The sequence below is a fragment of the Lupinus angustifolius genome, unplaced genomic scaffold (genome assembly GCF_001865875.1).
Source record: "Lupinus angustifolius cultivar Tanjil unplaced genomic scaffold, LupAngTanjil_v1.0 Scaffold_511, whole genome shotgun sequence".
Taxonomy (NCBI): Eukaryota; Viridiplantae; Streptophyta; class Magnoliopsida; order Fabales; family Fabaceae; genus Lupinus; species Lupinus angustifolius.
This window is the reverse complement of record NW_017727873.1, coordinates 126,551-134,290: the sequence shown is the minus strand read 5'-3', so window position 1 is coordinate 134,290 and position 7,740 is coordinate 126,551.

Below are 7,740 nucleotides of genomic sequence, written 5' to 3'. Positions count from 1 at the left end.
AAAATTTCACTTTTTAATAAATTTTTCAAAAAGAGACTAAAGTAAACACACTAAACAATTATTGAAAGTAAACACCCTAAAAAGCAAACAGATGCACACTAAATTTTTCAAAAACATTACAAACATTAATTTCTTTGAAAATGTCATACACGCTCATGAGATGAAAAATGTTTGCACTCCATCACATGGTTAGTTTATGTACTACTCTTGGATTTTCAAACAAATTCACAAGTTCAAGATAAATGATTTCCCAAAATGTTTGCATTTTATCAAAGTAATGACATTATGAATTTTTCATTCAAAAAATCAAATTTTCACTCAAAAATTCAATTTTTCATCTCATGTTGCTCATCAAAGCTTGTTATTTCACAAAGTTAGTGATCTTGTTAAACTAAATTTATTAAGCCTAGTTTGTTTAATTAGCAAGTTTAGTTTCAAAAATTTCACTTTTTAATAAATTTGTCAACAAGAGACTAAAGTAAACACACTAAAAAATTATAGAAAGTAAACACCCTAAAAAGTAAACTAATGCACACTAACTTTTTCAAAAACATTACAAAATTGAATTTCTTTGAAAATGTCATACTTGCTCTTGAGATGAAAAATGTTTACACTCCATCACATGGTTAGTTTATGTACTACTCTTGGATTTTCAAACAAATTCACAAGTTCATGATAAATTATTTTCCAAAATGTTTGCATTTTATCAAAGTAATGACATTATGAATTTTTCACTCAAAAATTCAATTTTTCATCTCATGTTGCTCATCGAAGCTTGTTATTTCACAAAGTTAGTGATCTTGTTAAACTTAATTTATTAAGCCTATTTTGTGTTATTTAGCAAGTTTAGTTTCAAAATTTTCACTTTTTAATAAATTTGTCAAAAAGAGACTAAAGTAAACACACTAAAAAATTAAAGAAAGTAAACACCCTAAAAAGCAAACAAATGCATACTAAACTTCTCAAAAACATTACAAAAATTAATTTCTTTGAAAATGTCATACACGCTCATGAGATGAAAAATGTTTGCACTCCATCACATGGTTAGTTTATGTACTACTCTTGGATTTTCAAACAAATTCACAAGTTCAAGATAAATGATGTCCCAAAATGTTTGCATTTTATCAAAGTAATGACATTATGAATTTTTCATTCAAAAAATCAATTTTCCACTCAAAAATTCAATTTTTCATTCAAAAAATCAATTTTTCACTCAAAATTTCAATTTTTCATCTCATGTTGCTCATCAAAGCTTGTTATTTCACAAAGTTAGTGATCTTGTTAAACTAAATTTATTAAGCCTAGTTTGTGTTATTTAGCAAGTTTATTTTCAAAAATTTCACTTTTTAATAAATTTTTCAAAAAGAGACTAAAGTAAACACACTAAACAATTATTGAAAGTAAACACCCTAAAAAGCAAACAGATGCACACTAAATTTTTCAAAAACATTACAAACATTAATTTCTTTGAAAATGTCATACACGCTCATGAGATGAAAAATGTTTGCACTCCATCACATGGTTAGTTTATGTACTACTCTCGGATTTTCAAACAAATTCACAAGTTCATGATAAATTATTTTCCAAAATGTTTGCATTTTATCAAAGTAATGACATTATGAATTTTTCACTCAAAAATTCAATTTTTCATCTCATGTTGCTCATCGAAGCTTGTTATTTCACAAAGTTAGTGATCTTGTTAAACTTAATTTATTAAGCCTATTTTGTGTTATTTAGCAAGTTTAGTTTCAAAATTTTCACTTTTTAATAAATTTGTCAAAAAGAGACTAAAGTAAACACACTAAAAAGTTATAGAAAGTAAACACCCTAAAAAGTAAACAAATGCACACTAAGTTTTTCAAAAACATTACAAAAATGAATTTCTTTGAAAATGTGATACACACTCAGGAGATGAAAAATGTTTGTACTCCATCACACGGTTAGTTTATGATAAATGATTTTCCAAAATGTTTGGATTTTATCAAAGTTATGACATTATGAATTTTTCACTCAAAAATTCAACTTGTTTAATCTCACGTTGCTCATCAAAGCTTGTTATTTCACAAAGTTAGTGATCTTGTTAAACTAAATTGATTAAGCCTAGTTTGTGTTATTTAGCAAGTTTATTTTCAAAAATTTCACTTTTTAATAAATTTTTCAAAAAGAGACTAAAGTAAACACACTAAACAATTATTGAAAGTAAACACCCTAAAAAGCAAACAGATGCACACTAAATTTTTCAAAAACATTACAAACATTAATTTCTTTGAAAATGTCATACACGCTCATGAGATGAAAAATGTTTGCACTCCATCACATGGTTAGTTTATGTACTACTCTTGGATTTTCAAACAAATTCACAAGTTCAAGATAAATGATTTCCCAAAATGTTTGCATTTTATCAAAGTAATGACATTATGAATTTTTCATTCAAAAAATCAAATTTTCACTCAAAAATTCAATTTTTCATCTCATGTTGCTCATCAAAGCTTGTTATTTCACAAAGTTAGTGATCTTGTTAAACTTAATTTATTAAGCCTATTTTGTGTTATTTAGCAAGTTTAGTTTCAAAATTTTCACTTTTTAATAAATTTGTCAAAAAGAGACTAAAGTAAACACACTAAAAAGTTATAGAAAGTAAACACCCTAAAAAGTAAACAAATGCACACTAAGTTTTTCAAAAACATTACAAAAATGAATTTCTTTGAAAATGTGATACACACTCAGGAGATGAAAAATGTTTGTACTCCATCACACGGTTAGTTTATGATAAATGATTTTCCAAAATGTTTGGATTTTATCAAAGGTTTTACAATTTCTCAAGGATCACTAAGGTCTTCCTTAGGTTGTAATGAGGCTTGGCTATCAAAGAAATTTAGTTTTTCAAGATATTCAAAGATATTTTCAAGTTAAAAGAGAGGAAAATAATTTATCATCTAAGTACACAATCCTCTCAATCCTCTCAGCTTTTTCACCATACTTCTTTGTCTTCCTTTCCCCATTCTTTTCTTTGTCCTTCTTTATGTAACTTTTCTTGATTTTTCTCAATCTCTTTTTACTCTTTTTGAGTTTTTCTTTATTTTTTTTAATTGTAAAGGGATTGAGAACTGTTTTTCTTCTGAACTTTTTGTTACACAACCAACTACTCCCCCCAATTTAATTTTTCCATTGACCTACTTTTTCAAAAATGCTATCTATTTACTTAAGAAAGGTATAGGGGATTTCATTTTTGTTATTCCACATTAGGCTCAAGGGTTGTGTTTGAAAAAATAATATTTCTTTTTAAGGCTCAAAGGGGTTGACAAAGGATGTTCCTATTTTTGGTTTGTCATTTTTGGTCAAGTGGCTAATTCTAATTGTAAGAACTTGCCTTCATCATTTCCTATTAATTTTGTGCAATCTAGTAATGAAAGATTCAAACAAAATTCATTGTGCAAAGCCAACAAGTATCCCACATTAAGCTCACATAATTATCTGATTAGCTTACACTCCCTCACATGGTTGGTTTGTGTACAACTCTTTGTTTTTCAAACAAATTCACAAGTTCATGATTAATGATTTCACAAAAAGTTAGTATTTGATCAAATTATGGCAATATGAATTTTTCACACAAAAATTCAGATTTTTATCTCATGTTGCTCATCAAAGCTGGTAATTTCACATAGTTAGTAATCTTGTTAAAAAAATCGATCAAGCAAAGTTTGTGTTATTTAGCACGTTTAGTTTCAAAAATTTCACTTTTTAAATAAATATGTTAAAAAGAGACTAAAGTATAAACACTAAAAAAATTAAAGAAAATAAACACACTAAAAAGCAAAGAAACACACACTAAAGTTTTTTAAAATATACCAAAATTGAATTTCTTTTAAAATGTTATACACACTCCCCCCAACTTAAGTGCTTGACTTGTCCTCAAGTCATTTAGAAAACTATTCTGAGGAAGTATGTGTAACATTTTGGAAGAGGGAAAAATTAAATTAAAAACTAAGTAGAATTTTTAGGAGAACACGGAATTTAATTCTCCATGATTTTACAATCCTCTCCAAGATAGTAGTGCCTTTAGAGCCAAATCCTCTTTTTTGTCTGTTTATTTTTGGACTTGTTTTCTTGTAAATCATTAGAACTTGCAATTTTCTTTGCCCTTTCAGTTAGACTAAAAATTTATATGAGTGTCTCAATGTCTAAATCATTATGTTCATGAATAAAATTTGAATGACATAAATTCCCAAGAGACAAAATGCTTTTTTCATGAAAATGTTGTTTAGAAAACAATTTCAAACATGTTTCAAGTCCAATTGATAAATGGAAATCCAAATAGAATTTTATGGAATTCCAAACATAAAGATATCAATTCAAACAAGAACAAATAAATCCATTCCGATGTTCATGAATTTATTTTGTTAAATGGTAAACCAAACATCAACTTAGTACACCAAATAACACACTTTTAGGAGTTCTCAAGTTTGGAAAAATTAATTTTTTTGGAACAATTTTATCAAGCATGCTCTTAGTTGTAGAAAATTATTTCTTAACTTAAAAATCATCAACTCAAGCATGTTTATGGAGATATTGGTTAACATATCACTAAACAAAATATGTTCATGAAAAGTGCATGGTGAATACTTAACCGTCAAGGATGAAAGAAGCTTCCTTCTAGGATTTTAGGGGAATTGTTTGTCCCCAAACAAAGGTAAAATAGCAACTACTTGGCTTTGGAAAAATTAATGTTGGACAAGATCAAAACTATGCATCATTTCAAAGCTTTATGAGATGTGTTTATGATCATGTGACTTTGACTCATAATGCTTCAAACTAAGAATGAACACATCTTTTCAAAAATTCATTTAGCACTTCACTTATAAAAAAATGTTATAAGTCAAAGAGATGCATTTTCACACACGGTTCAAGAATGGAACCAAATGGGTAAATGTTTCGCTCAAAAATAACTTCATTGGTTTTCAAGAATTTAATTTTGTTTTTCATCTCAACTATAATTGTAATGAGGCTTGGCTATCAAAGAAAATTGGTTTTTCAAGATATTCAAAGCTATTTTCAAGTTAAAAGAGAGCAAAATAATTTATCTTCTAAGTACACACTCCTCTCAGCTTTTTCACCATACTTCTTTTAAGTTAAGTGTAATATGTGTTAATTTATTAGTAATATATTATTTAATAAACATATATTACTATTAAATACCTTTCATTATTTAATAGTAATATAGTTGATAGACAAATAATAATTGTTATGACAAATTATATTTGTTTATGCATGACAAATGATGTCTCTTGATAGAAAATATAGCAAATCATATATTTAATTTATATGATTCAATTTCCCTGATATGCCTCAGTTATGGTTTTATACAAACGTAACATTTGATCAACTTTATTCACTTTTATGCAAATTATTCTTAATTGATATGTTTAATTCATATGATTTAGTTTCCAAGATATGTTTAGATTTGATTAACAATAATAGCTTAATATCTTAATCATACTTATGCTTTCCATAAAATATTATTATGTCATGAAAGACATCTTTGAAAATCATTACATACTGATATAGATCAAACAAAAGGGAAAAAAAATATTTTCCTTTTTATGTAAAATTTTGCTAAAATTATTATGTGATTTAAAAATTTTTAGTAACTACAGTTAAATTTTAACTTTGTTAATGACATAAATAAATATTTTTCAATGTTGTTAACTTTGAAAATAAATAAAAATATGGTTATGTAATCTATAGTTCAAAGTTTTTGGTAGTTGTGGTTAAATTTTACTAATATATTGGTTCTTTATTATTGGTTCTCTTTACTATTTACATACATCCAAAAGCATAAAGGCCCATACTATATATAATTAAAAAAATAGAAATATTCATATTCTTATAATTTAATATTCATAATTGCATACAATTGTCTTACATTATGTTACGTGTCATTACAGAGAATGGAAAATCTAGTTAGGCGTAAATCAAGAGAACAACGATGACACAGGATAAGACAATATGTTAGACAAAGAAGAAACAACATGAAAACAGAACAAAGACAACAAGAATTAGCAAGGAGACGTTTAACACGCTATAAACGACACAATGAAAATGAAGCACAACCAAATCAAAACAATATTCATGTTCGTACAAACTTTGAACAAAGAACTACAAGTATTACTACATTTGCCACATATCATTTTCTTAAACTCAATAACATCAAATATCGCTCATGTTAAAGTCCAAATATTAATATATTACAATATGTTTTAATTAACTTTAATTTGTTGTATTTTTAGAATCTATTCATAACCCTTTTTAGACTATATCAAAAATATTTCAAATACAATGAGATTGACGTCTCTACATCAAATTTCTAGATTATCCTTTCGACAACAATTTCGCACAGGTAATTTTATTGATAGTTGATATAAATACACTATGTAAAATTATTCATTTTATTATAACTTAATTCTATTATTGTAGTTGTCACATATATTTGAGAAATTACTGAAATTAATCTTAAAATTGAAATGACACATTGGTAATATTAAAAAAAATTACATAATTTTAATCATATTTCAGCATCTAATCGTGGTCATGTTGAAGATATACCAACAAATATTACGATTACAATGAGATTGACGTGAGATTGCAAAGTGTCAAGGATAGTACTAGCATTTCCCTGCCTATGTTTTGATGAAGACAAGGCTTTATTAAAGCTTGAAGATGGCTCAACAATCAACATGTTTTATGCTCATTTGGTCATGTCTAGACTAGGACATAATTTGAGTCTATATTCTAAGTAGTCTGGGATGTGTGTTGTAGTAAGTGAGTATAGGTTAGGGGAACCTAGGTGCTAGTCTCTTAAGCCATCTTAACTTTCATATCATATCCATGAGACATATCATCTAGTTAATTGTATGTTCATACATTAACCATACGTGTTATATGTGCATATTGGGCATAATATAATTGCTAGAACATGTATATATATTGTGCATAACATATGAGGAGTTTACCTTGTGAAACATGTGCATTAATGTTCCAGTTAATCGATTAAGGTGGTGACTTAATCGATTAACTCAACTACTTTTCTGTTAAATCAGTGTTTTCTGTTTAAACTGTTTTCTGTGTCATTCTGTTGCATGGTTAATCGATTAACTAGTCTGTTATTTGTTATAACTGAATTCTAGTTCAACCGTTTAATTGTTTGCAACGAATGTAACCGCCTAAACACCATGCTATAAATAAGAGGCAACATTCAGAAAACCATATCATTGCGTTCTATTGTATAAAGTTTTTTAGTTAGCATTTTGCATATTTGTTTTACTGATTTTGCAAGACAGATTTCATGTGTGAGAAGAGAGATATTATGCATTTTTGATTTCCATTATTTGCTTATTATTTTGCATAATTCTATGTTCATCCATATCTTGCTCACATGCTCATGCATTAGATAGATTGTTAGAGAGAATATTTGTATATTGTTTTTTGATTAACTCACATAAATCTTGATGGTTAATTGATTAGTAAGTGGGTTAGTCTTTGAGTCTTTTTCTTGTAATATTCCAAGCATTATTGTGCTTACTATACCTTATTGTTTAATGTGTTTTTGTGTATTTCTGGATTAGTCTCTTGGTGTGAGATCACCACAGAGATTGAGATTCTTCACTCTCTTGGTGTGAGATCACCATAGAGATTGAGATTCTTCACCAAGGCTAGGAGGTCTTGATTTGAGGACAAGAATCT